Source organism: Lynx rufus, unplaced genomic scaffold (genome assembly GCF_022079265.1).
Source record: "Lynx rufus isolate CCGP_SWC_20201006 ecotype Redwood Valley unplaced genomic scaffold, mLynRuf1.p SCAF_16, whole genome shotgun sequence".
Taxonomy (NCBI): domain Eukaryota; kingdom Metazoa; phylum Chordata; class Mammalia; order Carnivora; family Felidae; genus Lynx; species Lynx rufus.
In genome coordinates, this window is record NW_025814830.1 from 37,217,722 (window position 1) to 37,230,778 (window position 13,057).

Consider the following 13,057-nt stretch of genomic DNA (forward strand, 5'->3'; position numbering starts at 1 on the left):
GAATGTGTCATTGTTTATAAATGAGAATTAGCAACTCAGAGTAATAATGTAATAAACAGAGGTCATACAACTAGTCAATTTGGAGCCAGAATTTAAAATCCTTATCTCCTGATAGGGCTTTTTTTCCTGTGTATTCAAGTCAGAATTAAAAACATGTTCATGGTGCCTCTGGATATATTATACTAAGCTACCAAGGCAGAATTAGGAAGGTGTATGCACACATATACATCAATTTATTTGACTCTCAGAAATATAGATCAATTTATTTGACTCTTAGTTGAGATATTGGGACCATTAACATGGCAGTTCTCCAACTAGCCTCACTGGTATCCCTGATTCTATTTTCTTTCTCTTTTCTTTTTCTTTTTTTTGAGATAACATTCCATTTCACAACTTTTATCGAACAAATAGTTATTGAATACTTACCATGTTGCAAGCAATGTGACTGAGGTAGAGGTTGCAAAAACATGTATAGACTTACAACTTACTCATCTGAGTTTCAGTGATATGAAAGAAAAGCTCAGGGAGCTTTGAGGGTGTGTAATAGAGAGACAGCCTTGACTGGGACTGGTTCTTCAGAGCAAATGTCCCTGGAGGAATGAAGACAGATTTGAGTCTAAAGGACAGATGATATTTGTGTCAAAAGTAAGTAGATGAAAAGATAGGGTTCCATGAAGTGCCTGAGAAAGTAAAGAGAAGCTGATGTAACTGGAACCCAGAGATCAAAAGAAACAGTTGTGTGGGCACTCTGGAGACATGGTCAGTGGCCAGGTCATGCAGGACCCTGCTACGATTGTTGATATTCTGTTATTTACTCTAAAAAACTATAGGGGTGCCTGGGTGGCTCAGCTGGTTAAGGGTCCAACTCTTGGTTTCAGCTTAGATCATGATCCCAGGGTTTGTGAGTTCAAGCTCTGTGCTTGGCTGTGTACTGACAGTGCACGGAGCCTGCTTGGGATTCTCTCTCTCCCCCCACAACCCCCCCCCCTCAATAAATAAATGTTTAAAATAAATAAATAAAAACACTATAAAGGCAAACACTATCAAGGCACTGAAGTGTTTCAGCTTGAGAATAATATAGTCAGTCTTGAATTTCTCTCCTTGGTGTGAGGGGAATGAGTTGGAAGGAGATAAGAAGGAGTGTTGGGAGACCCATTATGAAGCACTGCGGTGGTCAGGGAAAAAGTGACCATGGTATGTCTCCAGAGTCTGTAAATCTCCAGAGCTAGCTCTTTTGGACTCTCTTTGTAGACAAGGGAAAGTTCAGTCCTCTGGTTTTTGCCATAAACCGTTAAAAAATTTCTCCCCAAGAATGTAGCCCTAATTGTACCATACCATCCTCCCTCATGTCCTTTCAAGGTACGGAGTGTGGAGAAAATGTGTGCTGGATTTTTTGGGTCTGTGTTTGTCGAAGGCCTTTGAGATGCTGCAAATTTCCCTTGTCTACTGATCTCATATTCTGGGTGTGGCTGAGCCTTTCCTCCCTAAAGCTGGTGAAAATCTGATTTGAGAGGCCCACATCTGGGTATAGCCTGAGTGGCCAGTTGAATTAGCTGACCTGATGGAACCTGTCTGGGACCTGATGGAAACTGGCTCTCCACCTTGTTTGTACCTCAGGTGGAGGGCAAGGGTGTCTTCAATTGCAGTCTTTCCCTGCTTTGTCTTGCCAGCACTCACACTCATACCTGTGGAGGCTCATCATCATCATTTTTCCCCCTTCTCCTCCCCCCTCCAGTCTCCACTACTTCTCCTTCTTCACAATGCTATGGGGGTGGAAGGGTGGGGATTGATTAGTGTAGTTGACCTTGCTCTGTAATATTCGAATTGAGGAAAAGGGAAAAAGAAACTAGAGCGTCCTCTGGGTTCTTTCCTAAGCAGTAGTTGTGCCTCTCATTTGAAAAGATGAAGATAATGCCAAATTAATGGCTCAGCCAGCTGATTAAGCTTTTTTTTTTTTTTAATCTTCTCCAAAACTTCATAGGAGCAAAAATCACCTCAGCCATCACTGCTCTGAATCAGACCTAATAACAATGGATTCTCATACCCTTTTATCATGTGAGATCTGGAGCTGTTCCCTGGGGCTCACCTAACATACTTCCTTGCATTTCACAGTTGAGAAAATTAATAAATAAAGAACAAATTTTTAAAAAAGAACAAATTCATTCCTCCAAAAATTCATCCAACATCCATTGTGTGGTAGGCTTTGTGCTAAAATAGGGAATAAGAAAAAAGTGAGTAAATGTCTTTGCTGTTCAGGAGCTCACTGCCTGGTAAACAAGTGAGTTAACCATGACCTGGTGAGGGCTCTAACCTTGTAAGGGACTGATAGTTCATAGTGAGGTAGAACAGAGTGGCGTGGCCCTGAGCCCAAGGCTCCTACAGAGTCTAAATCAAGAGTTCTATCCCTAGTGGAAAGGATATTTTTGTCTAAGTTTTTTTTTTTTTTAACACAAAACATCTAACTTGGTCAGTCTTGGAGTAAAACATATGTTTTTCACCTTATCTTGTGTTTTTCAAGCTGGGAGTGTTTCAGCTACTACCTTACTAGACAGATAAATGTATATTTTAGTGCTTTGATTTGGGTCCAGGAAAAGATTCAGAATCTTGTAAAATTTATCCAAAGGCCACCAGTATTGCAACCATTTAAGTATTGCAATGTATTAGTGCTGACTATGTGCTGGGAAATAATAGACTCTACCCTCTTATTTCTTAGCTAGTTGGGATGTCTTATTAGCTGTATACTAATAAGCATAATGAAATTCAGAATATGCTGTCATAAGAGATACACCAATAGTGAGGATTTGGGGTAGTTTAAATGAAGGACAGAACCTTTGCATCAGTCCCAAAAGAAGGGGCACAATGTTAACAAGCAGCTGTGTACTGGGGAATGTCCTGCCATGTGTGATCCCTGATAAACTATTTCACCCATTTGAGTCTGAATTGCCACAACTATAAAGAAAGGAATGTTAATGACTAAGACCACCTACCTCATGCTGTGAGTGCTGAATGAAATATTTAATTCAAACCCAGTTCCTGATGCGTAGCAATAATGATGGCAGTGGTGGTGGTTGTGATCATGATCATGATGGTGGTGATGAAGATGATGGGTGGTGATGGGTTATGATGATGGTGATAATGTTGATGGTGGTGGTGGTGGTAGTGGTGTTGGTGATGAAGACAAGGATAATGATTTGGGGTGATGGCAATGGTGGTAGTGGCAATGGTGGTGGTGGTGGTGATGGTAAACTGCACCATTTCCATAAATGTCACTGACAAACTTCAAATATGCTTCTGAGTTCTATAATAACTCTTCCTTTTGGGGACTGATGCACACTAGTTAGAATGGCAGTTTGCCCATGGAATTTTCCAGTCATTTATGAGGCCCCAAATGATGGAATGGCATCTCCCAAACGGCAAACGAAGCTACAAGGCACGTCTACCCAGGGGTATTGCTGCCCAATCACCCACAGGCAGAAAACAACTAACAGAAGGATTTGACATCTAACACAGGAGTTTCCTCTTATCTTTCAACGGAAAGTTTATTTTCTATGTGGGAGAGTTTGATGGATATTTCTTATTTCTCTGTTTTCTGTACTAGACAGTAAACAACACATTCCATTTCATTCTTTACAATGTTTTATCAATAACAAGATTGCCTCTATCTGCCTTTCTTGTAAGTACCTGGATTCAGGATCCTGTTGATAGCTTCTCTAATCAGGGAACTCCTTTTAGTCAGAGGAAAATAGCAGAAGGCTTGAGAGGAAGGATTTCTGGGCTTTTAATTTTGGTTTCTCCATATATTTGCAGTGTGGCCTTGAGCAAATTCCTTGAACCCTGAGTTCTCCAATACCTAGTTCATACTTTCTGTCTCCCTTCTTCCACCCTCACCCATTTCCTCCCGCTAGCCCAGTCTTCCTCATGCTTGATGACAGTGATTTTAAGTCACCCAAGAGGTTTGCAGTGAGCTCCCTCAGACTGCCTGATTCTCTCCTTAGCTGGGTAATGACGGCTGTGGGAAGAAGGCAAAGCCCAATCCTACATGCTAGATGCATCCTAGCTGTAGAGATGCTGCTCTACTATGTAGAGAGGACCAGGACTCTCCAGGAGCTTTGGGTTCTCTCAGGAAGATACTGAAGATACCATATTGAAAGAGTTTGTGGAGTTGTGCATAGAAGAGCATTTCTTCCAAAAATAGCCCACAGCTTCCTCCTGCAGCTTGGCCCTCTCCTTATTCTGATTCTGCTGCAGTCTGCAATCAAACGTGAGTGAAAGCAGGTCTACCTAACCTTGAGATAAAAGCTTTCTTAAAAAAATGAAGGTAGTATTAAAAACTGAGTGCTTTCCAGAAAATGGAAATAAGTCATGAAGTAATAATAACAGCAGTGAAAATAAGAATAACAGCGAAGTGGTTGAACATTTACCCTTCACTAAACTGTCTCACTAAACTCTTCATGCAAATTCTCTCACTTAATCCTTTGAAGAACCCCATGCATGAGGTTTGTGCTAGTATTTCCCTAATTTGCGGATGAGGAAACTCGGTCATCAAGAGGGTAAGTCATTCCCCCATGAGGTACAAGCTGTAGGTAGCAGAGTCAGGGTTTGCATTTGGTCCCCCTACCCTATGCTTCTTTCCAATGCACATGCTAACATTACATTTGTCTCCCAGATCGTGGTTAGAATGCTGATCTATATAAAATGACAGGAGTGATAAAATACAGAGGAACATCGGGGTCTTAGATGGAGGAGGGCTTTCTCAGCCTCAGCACTGTTGACAAAAAAGCCAGATGCTTTTTTGTTGGGGAGGGCTCGCTTATAGCATCCCTGGCCTCTACCTGCTATATGCCAGTAGCACCCCACCTCCAGTGTGACAACCAGAAATGTCTCTAGACATGGCCGAGTGTCCCCTGGGAGGGCAAAATGATCCAGCTGACAACCACTGTTCTAATATAGTTTGTTACTCCAGGCCTTGATTCCAGGGCAAGACTGAACTTAGCATTTTTTTAAAACAATTTTTTAATGCTTATTTATTTTTGAGAAAGAGAGAGACACAGTGCGAGCAGGGGAGGAGCAGAGAGATGGAGACACAGAATCTGAAGCAGACTCCAGGCTCCAAGCTGTCAGCACAGAGCCTGACCTGGGACTCAGACTCACAAACCATGAGATCATGACCTGAGCCGAAGTCAGACGCCCAACTGACCGAGCCACCTGGGTGCCCCTGAGCTTAGCTTTCGTAATCTACCAGACAACTGGGCCTTCCTTCATGTTTGGGGCCTTGTCCATCTGAGCTTTGCTAGTTGGCAACAGTCACATTTGATTCTCAGCTCCACCAACACATAAAGTGAAAATACTACTTCATAGAAGCGATGTATATTTTAAAGCATGACCTTCTTCATAGAGGACAATGTCAAATAATATTTATAAAAGACCTAGGACATGATAATATCCAATGAATGCTAGTTAACTTCATTTTACCCATCTCACCTAAAATGCTATCAAAAACAAAAGTGAATGTCTTCTTCTGACCCTTCCATAAAATCATCTAAACAAATGCCACTTTCAAGAATCGATGAAATCTTTTGAAACATAAGTTCCCAAATTTGACTGTTTTGTGTTTTTACATTGAGTAGACATTTGGAAACATCTGAATAAAGAATGACTTTCCTTAGTTTTTATCCATATGATTGTGCCTCTCAGATACAACTCAACAATGATTTTAGTTAACCATGAAAGCTTAAATGGGCTACCTATGGGAGAGACTCAGTCCATCATGCCTTTTATTTAAAACAAGACCGTGGTGTCATAGATTTACATAACAATGCTTCAGATTTTGATGTGGTGTAGAACGCATTTCACATCCCTGGCACAGACTTTTCATTTTGATTGAAAAAGCAGATTTTCTCCTGAAACGAATACTACACTATATCTTAACTAAGTTGAATTTAAATTAAAAAAAAAAGACAAAGCAGATTTTCTGTGTGTATGTATGAATGTTTGTGTATATACACACGTGTGTGAGTGTTTATATGTGTATGTGAATATGTGCGTGTGCATCTACATACACATATATGTACATGTACATATGTGTATAATTATATACATAAATATATATGTATATAATTCCATGCATAAGTGAGAAAAATCATGTGGCTGACATTAAGCCATCTGTATCAGAGAAAGAAGTAAAAAAGAAAGTTTAACATATTGGCCAATCTGCATAGAACACACATACACAAATGCAACCCATCTTGGAAGGCAAAAACGGTACTTTTCTGCCTCTAATGGCTTGATAATAGCCATTATCAGCAACAATGCAAATGAAAAGAAAATAAAAAGAGGCATTTTTATGCACTGCCCATTAAGAGCAGCATACATATAAACTCATGAACTTGGAAAATAAATAAACAGACTGGTTGCTAAACAAAAGCTTGATTTCATTTCCAGTCCTGTCGATGGATAGTTTGTCATTAAAAAGATAGAGCTGTTTAAGCGGTCCCAAGGGAAACACTTAAAGTGGGATAAAAAGGAATCCAGTGGAGTATGCAGACCTGAGCCAATTTTAAATAATTGCCATTCCATTGTGAATCTAAAGAGATTGTGTTGAGACATGGCCTGTCAGCCGCAAGGAGCAGGGCCTTCCTTTGGAAGGGGGCCATATGCCTGAGTTGCCACATTGTGGAGCCCCACGGAGACAACCCTTAGGCAAAGATGGAGGAGTCCCTGCCTTCATTATATAATAAAATTGTGCTTAAAGACTTGTAAGTTTTCCTTGATGTTTTGCTCATAAATCTTCAGAATACTGTCTGTTACTCAAGAGGTAGTTAGGTATAGCTGCTTGCCTTAACCTCTCCAAATCATCTTAGCTCCATAAGTTCCTCGTATATCAATCCATAAAGAGGTACTAACTTTATTTCTGGGTGCATTAACTCATTACATGACTTATATACATGAAGTATAAAGCACACAGGAGATGCTCAGTGTATGACCATTGCAGTTATTCATATTAGAAAGGCAGCTGATGTAAGAGAAACCTTATTGACTTCCGAATTAGATAGAAGTACTTTCAAATTATTGTCGTGTGTTCTTGGTTAAGGATTTAGCATCTATGAGCCTCGCTTATGAAAGCGGATGATGATACTTTGTAGGGTTTCATGACCATTGGAAGAATTAAATGAGGAAGTACTTGCAAAAGGAAAGGGGCAGGCTAAATTCTCAGGGAAAATCAGCTGTTATGGTCAACCCTGCTGTTATCATTTGCATCTCAGTAAACGACAGTTATTTCTGTTACTCAAAGGCAGACATCACTGGGATGGAAAATGAATGGCGCTCTCTTCTATTATTTTTGCCTTGTAGCAAAGTCATGTACTGAGTAATTTTCTTGACTTGCAGCTGACAGAGTTTTATGGGGTAATAGAGAGGAAGGAGGATGAAGAAGAAGAGGATAGACATAAAAACCCAGAGTGTGGACCTTGGGTAAGAAGGAGAGTAAGAGAGATCCAAGATGGTTCATTCAAAACCTCACTTTCATACTTCACATGGACTGTGCTGGGGGCTAGGGGTGACACAATAAATAAACCTGGCAGCTGACTAGTTTAGGGAGCCTAAGGTCTAGTGGAGGAGACAGAGATCTCAAGACCCTTAGAATACAAGTGGCAGGTACTGGGATAGAGTAGAAACACAGCCATGGTGGCACTTAACCCACACCTGAAGCAATAAGGAGGACTTCCTGGAGAAAAATGCATCTTGGCAGCTCCTAAATGGTTCAAAAGACTAAGGAAAAGATGGCGATTGGTCTGCCATTTATGAATTACCTTGTTTAAACTTCATGAACTTTAGTCTGTTTTCTATAAAATATGGGTACAAATTGGGGCGCCTGGGTGGCGCAGTCGGTTAAGCGTCCGACTTCAGCCAGGTCACGATCTCACGGTCCGTGAGTTCGAGCCCCGCGTCTGGCTCTGGGCTGATGGCTCAGAGCCTGGAGCCTGTTTCCAATTCTGTGTCTCCCTCTCTCTCTGCCCCTCCCCCGTTCATGCTCTGTCTCTCTCTGTCCCAAAAATAAATAAACGTTGAAAAAAAAAATTAAAATATGGGTACAAGAATAGAAACAGTGATGATCCTATGCATTATATATTATACATATAAAATGTGCGTTAAAATTATGTGGACATGTTCCACCGATATTTCTTGCTTATTCATTTTTTTTTTGGCCAATGCCAGTCTTTATTGCCAAGGTACGAGGAGCTCGGACCAGTTCCTCGCTCACTGTGGTCCTCCCTTTGTAAGCAGCATCTGTAAAATCCCATTTGTTTGCTGTACCATTTGATGACCAGAGCAAGACTTCTCCTTGGCAGATGTTTCAGAACCCCTCCCACCTCTGCTGTCTCTCACTCTCACTCTTTTCCACCCCTCCCTCTCTTACTATCCAGTCCCTCCTTAAAAGAGCTCAAGCCCTGCTGAGTGCAAGAACACATATTTAATGCTGGGTGCACACCCATTGGGGACCACTTCCCAGACCTCCACGGCTCCCTCCATAATTGAAGTGAAGGCTTTGAAATGTTCAGTGCACTTTTTTCTGAAGTTGTAGCTGACCAGTTTCTCCTGCTGCTTCCCAAACCTTTAATTTGTCAGTAAAATTGTTCAGTTTTCTTATGACCACGCGGGGTTTTACATCCTTCTGGGGCTGCAGAAATGGAGCCCAGTGAGCGGTGCCTATTTTTACGAGAACTCCCTTGCACAACACTCTGGCTATCTCTGGAAGCTGCTTCAAAGGGAAATGGATGAGTGCTTTCCTTCAAGGGCATGTAGATACCCAGGGAATTTGAGTTTGGCTTTTTAATTCCTTGAGGACTAAGCATATATGCTGCATTTTCCTAAACAGCTGCAGCAGAGGCACAGATACCAAGAAATGCATTTTTTTTTCTCTAAATCATGGTGAAATCCCAACTTTGCCTTTTATCAGCTATATACATTGAGCAAGTTACCTGACTTCTTTCCAAGCCTCATTTTTGCATCTATACAAATGTGACCTAAAAGGGCAGATTTGAACATGAAAATTGCCAGCACACTCCATTGGAATCACTAACATAGCTGTGGTACAATTGTCAGCACTTGCCCTTCCTTCAAGGGGAATGTAATCTAGTGAGAGTAGCTGGAAATTTGGATGGGGTTTCCGTGCCCATGTCCCCTCTTCCATTCTGGGTTCGTGGACCTAGGGAGGTATATACACAATAGCAATAATTATGGAGAAACATAGCATCAATTATATTCTTAGCTCAGATATCATTACTCTGTGGTTCCCAGTTTAGAACCTCTTAGGAAATCGTATTGGAGTGAGGGCTGTCTTTCTTTTTCCTCTTTGAATCTATAACAGTTGGGCTCCTGGAGTGGATGTTGTATCCTCTTCCCAGATCAACTGCATGGTTGAGGTGGGCTGGTCTCGTGCCTCATTCTGGACAGTGCGCTAATAGATGCTCATTACTTTTCAGAGCAGTGTGACCCCGTCCAGCAGTGACTCATGGCCAACTGAATGTCAAACAACTCCATCCTGTCTCTTGAAAAGGAGCTAAGCATGCGGTGGGTGGAGAGGGCAAGGGCATAGAGGGTAAGAGCGTTGGTCTGTCTGTTTCTCCCATCACTTGTGTGAAATGCTAAAATATGAGGTGAAGGGCACATGTGTAACACCCCCTCCTCAACCAAGCAGGGAAGACAGAAATGGATAAGCATAAGTGCAACTTGAAATGTTCCGTAGTGAAGGGATAGAAAAGGGCTGCATTTCTATCAGCTCAATCTCAGACACTGTAAACAACATGAAGAATGAGGCAAAGAAATAGGAAACCTCAGGAATCAACCACCTCTTTGGGAGATGGCTTCATGCGCTGCAGTTTCACATCCCTGCTCATGTGTAGGAATCCCTTTTCAGACAGCAGTCCTCAAAGACATATTCCATGTTCACTTCTCAAAAATTAAAATTTGGTCAGGCTTGCCTGAGCACCTATTATATACAGAACTATGGAAGTAGAGTGGGAAAGGTGAAACTGCCGCTGATGTAACCCTGAGCTACAGAGGACAGAGAAAGAGTTTTGAAGCCAGACACCTGGGAGATGGTTTTTCTCCTCTCTGGTACTTGCAAGCTGAGTGTTCCTAGACAAGTTACTTCCCCTCTCTGAGCATCAGTTTCTTCACCTGAAACTGATTGGGGTTGTCAAAACCTACTTCTCAGGGCCATTGATATAATTTCATATAATCATCTGGCACACAGAAGTCACTAAGCAAATGTTAGTTTACTCTTCCTACTCTACCCACAGGATAAGCCTGATACTGGACACCATCCTTAGAGAAATATGAAATAGGAAATGTGAGGATAATAAATCCCAACATCTGCCTGCTGGACCTTTTATCTGTACTTGGAGACAGGGTGTTTATTGAGACAAGGTAGATTTGCAATGATACATTATTAATAGCTTGTGATACGTTCTGGGTGATGGATATCTTCCCCCCAGACATACAGCAACAGCTGCATTCTCTCTTGGGAAAAACAATAGCATCAAGCCGGAGCAGATAGCTCCCGGGGAGAAAAAGAACAAAAAACCTCCAGACTCAAATTATAGTACTTTTTGTTTTACTTTGGATTAGTAGAAAGGTTTTCCTCACCTCCCACCTCCCCAATATCATGAATCTTTTGCTTGGAATTCACAACACTTCTGTTTAGAAGTTCTTCTTGGTATAGACACGACGTTGACAGGATTTACAAAAGATCTCCCTCTTTTTGGTTGTTCTATGATAAAGCTTAAAGACCCACAGTACATCACTCTACTGTCTTCTCTGTTCTCTGTGTAATGTGGTAAGATATTTGTCCTGAGTAGAGAATGACTATCTCTGCAGCCTTTCAGGTAGAAGTGAAGCTGGAAGATAAAGATATGGAGGTATGCTGTAGAATCAGAACATTTTAAAGTTGGCTAAGAGATTGCAGAGATCCTTGATTCCCCCGGCCCCTATTTTATAGATGGGACAAAGATCAGGTGTCATGGTCAAAGTCACACAGAAAATCAGTCGAAGAAGGGAGAAGAGCATTTCCGACATCAAGCAGTCATATTTATTTGGGCATGACTATCAATTAATCTTTTTTATGAATATGCAAATTTTGTATGATCTTGAGGGTGTGAGCAAGGACACATTGCTTTTCCACTCAATTGCTCTCTGATCTGTGCAGCATCCAGGGCAGACAGGATGCCTTTCACTTGTTCACGTTGGGACAGACTAATGTAACACTATACTTGGAGCCCTGCTGGCTGTGCTCTTGCTGACATCTTGGGGAATATACTTAACCTCTTTAAGCTTTGGTTTCTTCACAGGTAAAGCACTTAATCATAATAGTTTTCCCCAACCTAAGAGTTAATTTCACTTCTGAGACTCATTCAACCACTATTTATAGAGCACCTACTAAATGTCTGATAATATCAATGTGCTGTCACATATATAAAGTGGGATAAAACATTGTCCTGCAGCTTTAGGGCTTTGAATTCTAATGCTGGCTCTGCTCTGAGCAGATTGCAGGATCCTGGTTATGTGTTTTCTGATGAACTGAGATTCTGTCAGTATAGCAAAGAAGAGCTTATCACCTGTTTAGATGACCCTAGTAAGGGTGGTATGCCCAGTGCACCTTGAAAAATTAAACGTCTCTGGGAGGCCTTGGCTTGGCTTTGTAGCAGATATTAATAGAAATGGGATTATTAGAGAGGGCTTCCCAGTCATATCTGTGCAACTATTAGGATTAAGGTATGCAGGTTACTCCCTCCATTGATTTCCCTTTCTCTTCTGGTCTTCCCTCCCTTCCACTCAAACATTTACTAATGCCTACTCTGTGGGATGCCTCCATCTAGGCACTGTAAGAGCTACCAAGATGAATTGGCCTCTCTGCTCATGAAGCTCATGATCTACGTGGAAAAAGATAGGAATTTCCTAGGGAGAATTAGAGAAGTTGGGGTGGGGGGGCATGGGGAATGTTAACATAATCTGAAATGTTGGCATCTTCAAAAACACGATAGGAGGGGCATCACCCTTTTTAAGACAACAATCTAAGAGAGTAGCTTATAACTGATTTGGTTGAAGTTAGATTGTGATGTTGAGGACATTTCTTATTTATGGAGGTATTTAGCTGGATGAGTAAAATATACTTGTCCAGAAACCCATGTTTTAGAATAAACTCTCTTCCAAATGGTCCGGTGTTAGATAAGAAGTTCCTGCACGTGTTGTGTGCCTGTGCATGTGTGTATAGATATGTCGATGCATGAGGCATGGATTCATGGGGAATTACCCTTCTGTCTGGAGCCAGTTCCTAAAAACTACCCCTTTCACCTATCAGTCAGAACATGGTGCTCTCTTGTGAGGTAACATTATCAAATGTTTGCTCATGACAAGGAGAATGTCCTCTGGGAAGAATGTGTATTGAATAGTGAAGACCGTGAAGTTCACAAAGAGTTTGGTTAAAACATCCTTTGGTGTTTTGGATGATGGACATTCTGAAGAGAACATGGTCTAACATCTCTATATGGGGAATTTGCGTCACTGGGAGGGGTCCTTTAGGGCCTGGTGTCTTGCCACAGGGTCATGCGTAGGGGTCTTTTCCATCTCTCTAGGAGGTGTCCTCATCCTCTGCTTCCTTCTTGCAAATCCAGAGCGCCAGCCCTCAGACTCTCCCACTTTCCCCACTTCCCAGTTGTCCATGGCCAAATCCACCACCACCTCCTTATTCTACTTCTTCCCCTGGTTAAGCTCATGGACTCTTTTTTTTTTTTCTATATTTGTTTTTAAAGTTGCAAATCTGAAGGAAGAAGGAACTTTACTACTAATTGATTTTAACTCCTTTTCAAGTATGACTTTAAAGAAAGACTCATTGCTAAGTTATTTTTATGGAATACTTATAATATTAAATATTGTTAATATTTATTTAATATCCCTAATAACTCTATAAGTTAGCATTATTTTATTCCCAAATGACTGCTTAAGAAACTGAGGTACCAAAAGATGAAATGACTTGCCTAATAGTACACAAGTAGCAAGA